This window comes from Chelonia mydas, chromosome 7, assembly GCF_015237465.2.
Source record: "Chelonia mydas isolate rCheMyd1 chromosome 7, rCheMyd1.pri.v2, whole genome shotgun sequence".
Lineage (NCBI taxonomy): Eukaryota > Metazoa > Chordata > Testudines > Cheloniidae > Chelonia > Chelonia mydas.
The window spans coordinates 40,046,222-40,058,063 of NC_057853.1; the positions used below are offsets into that span (position 1 = coordinate 40,046,222).

An 11,842-nucleotide genomic window follows, 5' to 3' on the forward strand; every position below is an offset into this window, starting at 1 on the left:
AAGAAATGCAACACAGTTCAAAGATTAAATATTTCAGCTATGAGTATAGGTTAAACAATTGTAGAACACAGACAAAGAAAGGAATAATACTAAAGCCTACAACATTAAAAGTGTTACAAGTATCATTTTTTCCTCCAGTTCTTTTCTGTGAGAGCAAAATCTCAGAATATGAAGTCAAAAATGAGGAAATTCACAAAAAAATGCCTCTACCTCATCATCTTTTTCAACCAGGAGGCAATAAAAAGTAGCAATGACACCTGCCAAGCAAAATGTATGAGATGAATACCACAGGGTCAGGATGCTGTGTCTTCTCAACGAGTCTTGATGGCTTTAATGCCATATTCTTGTTTCCATTACCCTCAAGTTCTTTTGTGTTTGACACTTTTTAAAATTGATAGAATTGGATGGAAAAAGTTTACACCCCCCAGGTTTTTAACACAAGTATTTAATTGTGTAGTCAGACTAGTTCTACCCTTTTAAAAAGAGAAAATGTGGAATCATCATCAATTTTCACTTTGTCTATGTACGTATAGGACACAGCATGAAACCTCAATTCTGATTGGCATCTTTTGGTCACTACAGTAATAATTACTTTATCGAATAAATAAGGACCACTTACAATAAGAGGAACAGATTAATTTTTCAGATATTTATACAGTGTTTTGCTATTTTACCTTAACTATTACGTATAAAATTAAGGTATATTTCTCAGTCTTTTATTCTTTTTAAATATATTTTGAGATAAATATTGCATTGTTTAGCAAAATACTGATAAACATGATTTTGTAGAACAATTATAGCAGTACCAACAATGCATTAGCACTTTTGCACTAAAGAACAGAATTTCAAGGGAATACCCAGAATAGTTATAGATATATACACATGCACTAATGTCACCATTAATTTGATTTGTTTTTCTGCGTATTTCCCTGCTTGGAAGATTGTTCTCAGCATTTAAACTTTTATTGCTGAGTGTGCCAAAATGTGAAAATTCACAGCCCAGTTCCCTAAAGTGACAAAAATCCACAACTATGAGACAGAGGGGGTTGAATATACTTTAAGCTTTGAGGGTCGCTCTCAATAGAAGTGCTAAGTAACATGACAGTACCAAAAGAAACTTTGAGATACAATTGATTATCTTTAGCCTTCACCTATGTTAATCCTAATTAAAAATATCCCAAGGCTCTCACCATTGGATACTGCCAAAGAACCACTTTTCTCCCTTCTAGTTGATTTCCAATTTCAGTAATATAAAAAATATCCCCAAATAAACTTCATAATGAATAGTATATTTCAATGTGCACTCAAAGAGTACTGAAAAGATAATTTTAAAATAATTTGTATCTTTTCAATAATTATTTTAAAGAATCATTACTAACTTATGTACACACATGAGGAAACAATCTTTTTATAATGCATTGAAAATAAATATGCAAACATATTACATAGAAGTGTGTCAGTATCATCTGTACTGCAAATATATTTATGTCCTAGTGCTCTACCATGTGGGCATACTTTGTATCCCCTGGTGAATGCAGTCATTTCTGCTGTGATGGGAAACTTCCTAATTTTAGAATCGCCACCATGGATGGAGAACATAAGTATGGCCATACTGAGTCAGACCAAAGGTCCATTCAGCCCAGTATCCTGTCTACTGACAGTGGCCAATGCCAGGTGCCTCAGAGGGAATGAACCTAACAGCTAATGATCAAGTGATCTCTCTCTCCTACCATCCTTCTCCACCCTGTGACAAACAGAGGCTAGGGACACCATTCTTTGCCCATCCTGGCTAATAGACATTAATGGACTTAACCTCCATGAATTTATCTAGTTCTCTTTTCAACCCTTCACAACCTCCTCAGGCAAGGAGTTCCACAGGTTGACTGTGCACTGTGTGAAGAAGAACTTCCTTTTATTTGTTTTAAACCTGCTGCCCATTAATTTCATTTGGTGGTCCCTAGTTCTTATATTATGGAAACAAGTAAATAACTTTTCCTTATTCACTTTCTCCACACCACTCACAATTTTATATACCTCTATCATATCCCCCCTTAGTCTCCTCTTTTCCAAGCTGAAAAGTCCCAGCCGCTTTAATCTCTCCTCATATAGGACCTGTTCCAAACCCCTGAGCATTTTAGTTGCCGTTCTCTGAACCTTTTCTAATGCCAGTTTATCCTTTTTGAGATGAGGAGACCACATCTGTATGCAGTATTCAAGATGTGGGCGTACCATGGATTTATATAAGGGCAATAAGATATTCTCCATCTTATTCCCTATCCCTTTTTTAGTGATTCCTGACATCCTGTTCACTTTTTTGACTGCCGCTGCACACTGCATGGATGTCTTCAGAGAACTATCCACGATGACTCCAAGATCTCTTTCCTGATTAGCTGTAGCTAAATTAGCTCCCATTGAATGGGGGCTCCTCTCCCATTCAAAAAACATTATTAAATATATCTCAACACCAGTTATGCTTGGGGTAAAATCACCACTATCACATGGTGAAACTACATGGGCATTTGAAAAGTGTCTCTTTTGCACAACCCATGTTCTTGAAGGATTTGGAGAATGGTTTCATATGACATGACCTTAAAGTAGAGCACCTGATCCACTGTAGTTGTGACACCTGCAGCCAGTTTCATTTCTCAACATGTCTGTCTGATTTTGCATCAGAGATGTTCCTAAAACATAATTTTACTAAGTTTCTATAATGTAAGTTATTTTAGGCACTTTAGTAGAGAAATTAGGTCAAAGGTAATGCCAAAATGTCCTAAAATTAATGGGCTTATTCATTTTAGAATCATGTGCTTAAGTGCTGTCATGAACATGGATGGGTTCCTGAATATGGGATAGATACTGCAAAGAGGAAGATCCAAGCCATGAAGTTCACATCCAAACCCTACTTGTCACCAAGTTTGGTGGAGAAGGGGATGTTCAGTTTTTCAGCTCTGAATTATGCCCCATCTTTAAAACTGAATTACAATAATACATCTTTTTTTAATAGTTCCAATTAATTTTCAGGCCCTTTCTGATGATCACCTCTGTGATGCCTTAAACATACATACACACAGACCAATAGATGTTCAGTCAGGACAATGAAATGATCCTGTGCAAGGATATCAATGAGCAGCTCCCAGTGTCCACGGCTTGCCGTTCCCAGCCAATGGGAGCTGCAGGAAGCAGTGCGGGCCGCAGGGACGTGCTGGCCACCACTTCCTGCAGCTCCCATTGGCCGGGAATGGCGAACCACGGTCAATGGGAGCTGCGGGTGTCGGTGGCTGCAAATGGTCAATGTAAATAAACTGTCTCATGGCCTGCCAGCAGATTACCCTGACAGGCCACGTGTGGCCCACAGGCTGCAAGTTGCCCACCACTGGTCCAGAGTGTTGCAACCCTGTGACCCAGGAACATCTTAGTGCCAACTGACCCGGGGCACAGAGCAGGTGCATATGGGTTACAGGGATCTCCTGGGTCTGGTATGTACATCCTAGTTCAAAGACTGTCATGTGAGGTCTCAAATAAAAGCTGGTGTCACACTGATCATCTATATCATTATAAAACACATGCATGGATGTTGTATAAGGAGTTATGTAAATATACTGAAAAATATGTTCTTATACTAAATGTTTATTTATCTGGTTGTGCACATGTAAATTAAGTATTGTATGGTTCACAATGGGTCTCCTCTCATCAGTTTGAACCAACTGATAATAAAGGATTGTGAAAACTTTGAAGAGAGAACAGTAACAGCAAAAAGTAAACAGTGGGGATGGGTAGGGGAGGAGAGCCTATCCTGAAGTCCATATCAAAGGTTGCTCTAGTATATTTGAGGAACTCATCCTTCACCTAGGAAATAAATGGACAGCAAGTTTGCTTCATGAAAGAGGGGTCTCAGACAGGCATGGTTGAAAACACTGGAGAGACCTTTGGGTGAAATGAGCTTCTTTAGACGAGAGAGTAACTTGGTAGTTAAATTTAGTCTCTAGAAAGCAGATTTTTATTTTGTTTTGTAGCTCAACTTTTGTTTCCAATATTCTTACTTACTATCACTTGACTGTTCTTTGATAATATTCTTATTTTCACTATAAATGTATATAAGTGCTGTGTTGGGCAAAGTGATTATACTGAGTTGAATCTTACAAACGGGTTTGTACTGTTCATTTGGGAACAGCAGATGTGGTCATTCTGAGAGCATTCAGTGGATAAGGGACTGGATATTACAGGAACTCTCAGAATGCTCAGAGGCTGGTCAGCCCCTATCACTACCTGTACAGAGAGAGAGAGCAAGGCTTGCGGAAGCCTGGAAGGCAGTGCATGTGTTGCCTGTGGGTGGTGGTTTCACAGCAAGCACAGACAATACTTCCTCATGCAAAGGAAAGGTGATGGTGAGGTGCCTCACAACCTAGGGTACCCCTAGGGAGAGTCGGAAACTCTTATTCACATGAGTAGTCCCATTGGTGGCAACAGAACTATTTGCATACATAAAAAATATTCATGAGTAATGATAGCAGGGTCAGTCTCTAGGCTGTATTGCAATGATCACATAATGTAACTGCTTTCACTTGCATTTGGCATTCTGAAGATAGCAGCTTCCGTCTGGCTCAAGTGAATAAAATGTTTACTAGAATTAGATCTGCCTGGGGTCTGCAGTAGCCTTTGTAGTCCTCTCCTGGCTCCCAATCCAGTACAAATTCCCTAGGCCAAAAGGTGTGGGATTGGCTGCTCAATTCCCCCAACCAGGATATAGCTTTGGGCGTCCCATGTGAGAAGTGCAGCAGAGCCTGAAGGGATGCACACATGATCATTGCAGGTGGCATGCAGAAAAGTTCCATGAAGTTGCAACATGCTCAGTGCAGATGAAGTGTTAGATTTTAGTAGTAAGCCTCTAGGTAGCTCTATTAAGCATGTACAAATCATGATTTTCAGAACCTTTTAACCTGACTCAAAATTAGGTGGATTTTTTGACCCCAAGACAACATCCCAGCCAAATTTCAAGTCCCTACTTCAAATTATGAAAACAATAGAACTTCTCAAAGAAATGGCTGGAAACTATTTTAAACACTGGACAAAGTACCTATTTTCACAAGCCTTATTTTCAGAGATTGCTGAATTATTATCACAGAAATTTAAAAAACAAAACAAAAAACACAAGCAACGAGCAAGTATGGAAGATTTCAGCCCAAGTGGTTAAAATTAAGCAAATTCATAAGTAACTGAATACAGTGGCTTATAACATAAAGTGTTAGACATCCTTAACTATGGCATCGCCACCAGCTCCACCTAAAACAGTAGATTTAATCTATAAGAATGAAAGAATTAAAAGCTATTACATAAATGACAGGAACCTTTATGCTATTATGCCATTACTTAAGTAGGATCCATCTGATGGATACCTAGAACAGAATTTCTCACCCTACATGAAAAATTAAAGCAATGACCACTTTTCGAACAGATTCTTGTTTCTTTCGTTTTGCTTTGCTGATGTATCCTTAAATATGTAAACCAGGGGAGTACATTTGTGTGAGACAATTCAGAATCTATTCAGAAAAATCCTAACCTCTCACTGTAGTCCTAAGTGAGAAATATAGCAATTAGAATATCAATCACATTTTAATTAAGTCTGTAAGTCACTAGGCAAGGCTGATTATGTATTTTATACTTATATAAATTTGTTATAGATTTAATTGAATCCCATATGACCAAACATTTCAAATATATCTATACTCAAACAAGAAATTAAAGCAGTGATTTAATTTTGGTTATAAAACCAGCATTCTGTGTGTAATACATAACTTAATTTTAAAGAGAGATGGTTGGTTTTGGTTTTTTGTTTTAAATTCACTATGCTCCTTTAATTCAATTTTGCTACATTTATTTATATTGCTCCAGATTCAAGTAGCATAAATTAAAAGTATACAAATAAAAAGTGAGTCCTCAGAAATCCTACAGAATTAAACAGCAAATCCAGCTTGACTTGACTGACTTCAACTAGACTTCTCATCTGAGTCAGGCTAACAGGTCCAACTGGGCAGAAAAACCTCTGACTTTTCAGAAACTATAAATTACTCCTATGCTTAATCCTGCTATGAGTGCAGGGGACTGGACTAGATGACCTCTCGAGGTCCCTTCAATATGATTCTATAACCCCCCAGAATCTTTTTTTCATAGCAAGTATTAAATATGTGCAGACTACTACCCCACAGGAAGTTAACTAAAACTTTACAGATTTGGCTCCCAGTGTTTGAAGGACATCACTGGACCTGATATTAAGGGTCTGTCCAAAGCCTATTAAAATGAATGGCATCTTTTTATTGACTTCAATGGGTTTTCTACTTTCTCCTGTGTCTACCTACTCTGTGTTAAAACATTTTTGCCAGAATTCTCTTAGATACCAGTCCTATAATAGCCTTTTCAACTAATTAGAATACATTTCTACCCTTTTTTGATATTACCGCATTGGCAACTTTGATTCATGCAAGATATACTGCATATTTATACTTCGCATTGCTTTGGCAAGTTTATAGTTTATTTTGCCTTTTAAAGATATAAAAATCAAAGCACAAAATGAATAATGAATTACAAATATTTTTGCATGTGCTTCTGTTGTTGCCTAAAACCCTTAAAAATATTACACCTTAGAAGCTCATTCTAATAGCAAACTTTTACTAAACATCTGGACTTAACTCAAAAAAACTGATTTTTTTTTAAAAACAGGATATCAATTTTATGTAACTTTATTTAAACATGTTTTCTTCTTTCTTTTCTAAGGAATGAACTTCCACTGACTCACTGATATTACAATCCAGTTAACTAATGGATTTTTCCTAATAGTCAATTTAGATAAGCTTGGAGGGGAAAAAAAACAACACAACTCCACAGTGTTTTCATCAAATCCTTATCTATCTTGAATTTTTGATGCAAATCAAAGAATATGGTGAGTGCTCAGATTTTAGACATTTTAATTTCTGGTTTTCCTACTCCTGCTTAAAGACTCATTTGCAATTTATGGACAAAATTACCAGAGAGAGAAAAAAAAATGTTGTTTTGATTCAATCAGATAGGCCCCAAACTAGCAAGCACCTATTCACATGCGTAACTGTATTAAGGCACAGGAGTACTTGTGGCACCTTAGAGACTAACAAATTTATTAGAGCATAAGCTTTCGTGGGCTACAGCCCACTTCATCCGATGCATAGAATGGAACATATAGTAAGAAGAGATTTTTTACACACACACACACACACACACACACACACACACAGAAGATGGAAGTTGCCATACAAACTGTAAGAGGCTAATTAATTAAGATGAGCTATTATCAGCAGGAGAAAAAAAACTTTTGTAGTGATAATCAAGATGGCCCATTTAGACAGTTGACAAGAAGGTGTGAGGATCCTTTACACGGGGAAACAGATTCAATATGTGTAATGACCCAGCCACTCCCAGTCTCTATTCAAACTCAAGTTAATGGTATCTAGTTTGTATATTAATTCAAGCTCAGCAGTTTCCTGTTGGAGTCTGTTTTTGAAGCTTTTCTGTTGCAGAATTGCCACCCTTAAGTCTTTTACTGAATGGCCAGAAAGGATGAAGTGTTCTCCGACTGGTTTTTGAATGTTATGATTCCTGATGTCAGATTTGTGTCCATTTATTCTTTTGCATAGAGACTGTCTGGTTTGGCCAATGTACATGGCAGAGGGGCATTGCTGGCACATGATGCCATATATCACATTGGTAGATGTGCAGGTGAACGAGCCCCTGATGGCATGGCTAATGTGATTAGGTCCTATGATGGTGTCCCCTGAATAGATATGTGGACACAGTTGGCATCGGGCTTTGTTGCAAGGATAGGTTCCTGGGTTAGTGTTTTTGTTGTGTGGTGGCTGGAGAGTATTTGCTTCAGGTTGGGGGCGGGGGGGGGGGGGTCTGTCTGTAAGCGAGGACTGGTCTTTCTCCCAAGCTCTGTGAGAGTGAGGGATCACTTTTCAGGATAGGTTGTAGATCTTTGATGATGCAGTGGAGAGGTCTTAGTTGGGGGCTGAAGGTGACACGAAAGCTTATACTCTAATAAATTTGTTAGTCTCTAAGGTGCCACAAGTACTCCTGTTCTTTTTGCGGATACAGACTAACACGGCTGCTACTCTGAAACCTGTATTAAGGCAAGCAGTCCCATTGGCTTCAACCAGGCTATTCACATCAGTGAAGTTACTCGTGTGTGTTAATTTTTTTTTTTTTGCAGCATTGGGTCCTTAATTAATAACAATGAATAGGCAACACAGAGGAACACCAAGCACCATCTCAATATGATTTTTTCATTACATTCTGATAAAATGAACGTCATTAATACTGAGGTGACAGCATCACAAGTATCAAAGTTCAGTTACTATGAAAAGTTTCAGGGACATCAAAAATATTTGGATAAGCAGGAATTCAGAGTATTGGATAGCTATGTGATTCATGTTGAGGGATATAACCAAAATGTGGATGAGTTTCAAAGTAGAGGAGATTGGATAACTGGAAGATTACTATACTGGATTTCAGCATTGAGAAAGTGAGGATTTGAGTAAAGAAATAATGTGAGCCAATGGTAGCATAGAGTACTTAAAGCTCCTTGTAAAATGAAATAACATTCAGTATACTCAACAATAGACTGAAATAAGACAAAATAATTCTTTCATAAGAAAGAGATGAAAAAAAAAGGATTAAGAAGCTATTTTTCTTCACAGCATTGTGCAATTAGAGGATGAAACTGGACATCAAATCACAAACCCCAGTGAACAATACATTCATTCACAGAATGAGACACATGTACACAAGCCCTGCAAGCCATTAGTCATAAATATGAAACCTGCGAACAGTTATACACATAAGTAGCTACATTCATGAGAATAGTCCTGCTAAAGTTACTCACGCGTAGTACTGCAGGCTCTGATGCCAAGAGCTTGATCCTGTGAATGCTACCATTTAAAATGCAAGCAGTCCCACTGAGTTAGAAAGGACTGCTTACATGACTAATGAGGTGCTAGATTCATCCCTCAGATATTACCATTCTTTAAAAGGCTCTGCTGCAAATAATTATGAATTTCCTCCAAATTTTTTTTCTTGGAAATAAGTGATAGTTGCCTCAACTCTTATAGTACAGGTATATATAAAATTATGTTTTACTACCTTAGAAATTCCTGAACTAATAGTTTGTATAGCTTTTATTAAAAAATATGTTAGCTCATAAAACAACATCCATACTCCCCATATATCTAAATTGTATTACAAAATGAGTATTGTGCATAAAAAGGTTATTTTATGACAACTAAATTCTGCATCAAAAAATAGATAACACTGTGGATTGTACCTAAACAAATGTAATCAAAAAATACAGCTATAATATTTTTATATGAATGTAAAGAAAATGCAAACAAAAAAGTACAGAGAAAACACACATTTCTCATTAGAAATGTCAATTAAAAATGAAAGATAAGATTCCTCCATATAAAAATCAATCAACTTTTCAAAGATGTTTGTCATACACATTAGAACCATACAGAGCAATAAACTAACTGCAATATATTCTCATATCAGGTCATTACCCCACTAAAACCAGTCATGTGTTCCTATAACTAATAACTAATATAAAAATTGCTAATAATGTCAGCAGCATTCTGAAATTGTGGAGACAGCCTGGGGTTTGGGGTTACAGCAGGTGACTGAGCCAGGATTGCATTTACAGCTCTGCTGCAGACTTATTGTGTGACCTGAGGCAAGTCACCCTCTCTCTTTGCCCAGTTTAGCTATGAATTTAAATAACCATAATACAAATCCTACCTCAGTAAAGTGTTGTGAAGCTGGGTTAATTAGTATTTGTAAACCACTTTGAGATCCCCCAAATGAAAAAAAAAATCTCTACAATAGCTAATTGTTACAGTAGTCTACTAGTCACACAAATGTGCATCCAACATATGGAAAAGTGAGGTTTAGTTGCTCTGAAGATTCTCTTTTTTCATTTGTATTATTCATCTGGCTCAAACAAACGCAATTTAAGGAATAAGACTATAAACCTTTTTGGAACTCTCCAAAAAAGGAAAAAGTTTTGTTTTACACCATTGATACACTGAAGCCCACTACAAAAGAATATTTTGTTCATTTTTCCTTAAAATTAAAAACATCACAGATTTTAAAAACAAACTATTTTGTGTCTTAATGAATAGAGTGTAACTTTTAATTTATTTAGTGTGAACCGCTGTGCTGCAAACTAGAATGGAGGGCGGGGGTGGGGGGGGAGTATATTTCCATGACAGCATTTACTTTTGCTTCTTGAACTGGTAAACAAGAGTGAAAACAGCAAGTTTCATTAACTATGTATTTCTGTCTTTTTATTCCGTGCATTAAGTAATGCCAGTCTTCCTACGCTGAAAGCGAGCCGCTCTTTTATGAAATGCTTTTACTCAAGCTCTGTTAAATCAGCTAGTCCAGTTAAAGTTCTGAGCATGCCCTTCTGTGCCAGACTCGTGGATTATCTTAAAGTAACAGCACTCTAAAACGTAGCACAAGATGTGTGTCAGCCTTAAGTTTCTATTTACAACATGGAAACCCCCCGAATGGAATTTTACAATCCGCTGCATGATGGCTATTGTAAACTGACCCAGCCTCAGCGGCCCAGGCTGGCCATTTTCACAGGGACAACTTTCCCCCCCTGCCTGCAGCTCCGGCCTTTCACAGTTCCTTGCTACCGAGCGAGCAGCCTGTCCTCAGCCAAGGCTTGTCTCTCCCTAGCTATGCTCCAAGCACAGCAGGTTGTGACCTACTGCGGCTGGGACACACACACACACACACACACAATTGGGACAGTCACAATGACTATCTCCATCTTCGCCCCATCTCCAAAGGTCCAAGCCTAGTCTCCTAACGCTGCTACCTTTGCACCGGTCCAGCCTCGCTCAGCGGATGGTTTCCACATTCGTCTGCCAGCCTCCCCCCATCTCTGGCCATTTGCCCCAACCCCCTCCCCCCGCCCCAGAACGCGCAGGACCCCCTTGGAGCTCCCTGCAGCCCGCCAAGAACCTCCCCCCGCTGCGGAAACCCCCTCAGCACGGACCCAACAAATCGCCCCGTCTCTCCCATTCCCCCACCCCCGGGGAGCAGCTCAAGGTCACCTAATGACAAAGCCGGCAGCACCTGGAAGGGGGAGCCTGCTGCAAAGCCGCTGGCCACAAACACCTGCCGCAGGAGGGATCCCCTGCTTTACACTGGGGGGTTGTGGAAGGGTTGGCGCTTGATACCCCGCCGCCCCTGCCCGGCCCGCCAGTGCTGCAGGATCGGAGCCGGAACGGAAAGTTCCTTCGCTTACCTGGGCTGGGGACCGAGGAGCGCGCGCCTCAGAAGTGAAGCTGCTGGCCGGCCGGCCGGGGCGGGCGCGCGGATGCTGCTGCTGCTGCTGCAGCTGTTGCTAAGTCACACAGGCGGCTGAGCAAGGGTCCGCTCAAAGCGCCAGCATCCCCAGCAGCAAGCGGCGGCGCCCGGGGATTCCTCGGCTGCACGACGCCTCCTGCTGCTGCTGCACCATCCTGCTGCGCCCTGCTGCTGCGCTCTGGCATTCCACCGCCAGCCTCAGCCCAACTTTGGCGGGCCCGACGTGAAGGGGGAGCCCTGCAGGACAAACAGATCCTCCGCCCTCCGGGGAAGATTCCAGCCCTGCCCCATGGCAGGCAAGGAAACGCCTGGCAGGCCCAGTGCCAGGGAGAAGGGTTGGCTAAAGAAGGGGGACTCTAATTGCCACTCATTACCCACTGTTCCCATTGGCACAGAGCTTCCCCAAGGGGGTCAAGGGAGAGAAGGGGGGCTGCCATGGGTG

General features: G+C 39.9%; 1 protein-coding gene across 3 annotated transcripts in view; it reads right to left on the reverse strand.

The window, feature by feature from the left end:
• The window catches only part of ATP2B2 (ATPase plasma membrane Ca2+ transporting 2), a 708,548-nt gene extending 696,965 nt beyond the window's left edge, over positions 1 to 11,583 (reverse strand). The window contains exon 1 of one of the 3 annotated variants that reach the window (XM_043550962.1): positions 11,339 to 11,583. The gene's annotated coding sequence lies outside the window, so the exon portion shown is untranslated. The remainder of the gene's footprint in view (positions 1 to 11,338) is intronic. The other 2 variants (XM_043550952.1, XM_043550959.1) reach the window with 2 other exon arrangements.
• Between the last annotated feature and the right edge of the window lie 259 nt (positions 11,584 to 11,842).